The sequence below is a fragment of the Schistocerca cancellata genome, chromosome 2 (assembly GCF_023864275.1).
Source record: "Schistocerca cancellata isolate TAMUIC-IGC-003103 chromosome 2, iqSchCanc2.1, whole genome shotgun sequence".
In the NCBI taxonomy this organism is placed as follows: domain Eukaryota; kingdom Metazoa; phylum Arthropoda; class Insecta; order Orthoptera; family Acrididae; genus Schistocerca; species Schistocerca cancellata.
In genome coordinates this window covers 934,357,186-934,359,055 of record NC_064627.1, presented here as the reverse complement: position 1 = coordinate 934,359,055, position 1,870 = coordinate 934,357,186, and the positions used below count along the sequence as shown (strand labels likewise).

Below are 1,870 nucleotides of genomic sequence, written 5' to 3'. Positions count from 1 at the left end.
GATTTAAACTGTGCACTTTCCAGGTGGTGTTTAGCCTTCTTTCCTCCTCATTACGTATGTGGGATGCACACACTTGAATTGTATGCGGATTGTGTTCGAGTGGTTGTTGTCATAGTAGATATCAAGTTCGTCGAGAGCAGATGTTATTTGGATTCTACTTCATCAAATGTCGCTCCTTGAGCAACGACAGCTGTGTCATTGGCATAGATGAAGGATCGAGTTCCAATGCTGAATGGTTGATCATTGTATACACATTAAACAGTATCGGGGACAGCACACTCCCTTGGGAAATGCCACTTTTTCGCATTCTCCATCAGCTCATTTTGAGCCTACCCAACGCAGGCTTCCACGGCCTATACTTGCGTCCTTGGTGAACTTCATTTTATGGGCATCGCGCTGTGGTCCGAAAAGTATTTCTCTGTCTAAAGTTTTATCCTCTAACTCTCGAGACATCAGAGGCTATATGGACTCAGATGTTTCAAGTTAAGAAACGGTCAGCACGCCCCATTGCTTACACGTATCCAAGTACAGTCGAGTCGTTACATTAGACAACCGTCTAAGATCACGGATTAGCACCGACATGTGTTATGGAGCTTGTACTGAAGAAGAGATGGCGCTGCTTGGTTTAAAACTAAGGCCATAGCTTGTCTAACTTCAACCAGGGACAAAATTCTATCCGGAGAATTTTATATCCTTCATGAAGGTGTTGTAGCTTCAGTCAGTGAATGAGAGGTATCACGTTGATATAACGTTCGATACACGACTACTACTATGAACGGAACACCAATACGCATCACATTAAAACGTTTCGCGTGCTTGTCATAGTACTGCTTCCTATCGTCTCCATCCGAACAGGCCTTGGAAGGCCTAATTTTACCGGCCGACCGCCGTGTCATCCTCAGCACGTTGGCGTCACTGGATGTGGATACGGAGGGGCATGTGGTCGGCACACCGCTCTCCCGGCCGTATGTCAGTTCACGAGACCGGAGCCGCTACTTCTCAAACAAGTAGCTCCTCAGTTTGCCACACAAGGGCTGAGTGCACCCCGCTACATAACAGCGCTCGGCAGACCAGATGGTCACCCATCCAAGTGCTAGCCCAGCCCGACAGCGCTTAACTTCGGTGATCTGACGGGAACCGGTGTTACCACTGCGACAATGCCGTTGGCCCTATCGTCTGAAGACAGCTTATATTTTATCAATATTTCATTCACTACCATCTTCAGAAGAAGTACGTACATTGGAGACTGTACAAATCAAATGAAGCACCTTAAAAACTTTACTGAACGTAGTCGAATCCAGTGCTCAATTACATAATTTAGAAACAGTAAAAGCAGTTCCCTTTAAAAGCTGTAAAGAAATGTCAAGTCGGCAGTTTTGACAAGTACAAAGACGCATACCGTTGTATGATTTCCTGGTGGATGATGATGTGAACTATTGATCTAATATTTTTATTAAAGCAAACGTCTTGAAACTTCGTTTGGTTCAGACATCTATAACTGCTAATAGTGTAAACTGCACAGTGGAGAGAACATTCTATTGTGCCATATGACAAGATTTCTTCTCCCTGCACTGGCAGATGGACTGTGCGAAAAATACTGCTTAAGCAAATGCCCTTTCATCAAATGTTTAATCAAATCCTGAGTTCGAGACATCAGCGGCAAGAGAGTGTCAATCACTGCAGTGAAGCAGAGGCAATCAACGCTATTTTTAAATTAATTTAAGTTGAGTAACACATATTAAAAACTTAATGAGCGAATGTGATCTTGATACTTATCTTTGATACGACTGATAGTAGTTTAATAAAACGAAGTTCCAGGCCGGTATGGCAAAAATTCTGTCTCAGTCAAGGTTTCTTCTCTCTGCGCTTG

The 1,870-nt window shown here is 43.7% G+C and overlaps 1 pseudogene; it reads right to left on the bottom strand.

Moving 5' to 3' along the window:
- Positions 1–1,050: 1,050 nt before the first annotated feature.
- LOC126163841 (5S ribosomal RNA) lies at positions 1,051–1,168 on the bottom strand (annotated as a pseudogene).
- Positions 1,169–1,870: the final 702 nt, after the last annotated feature.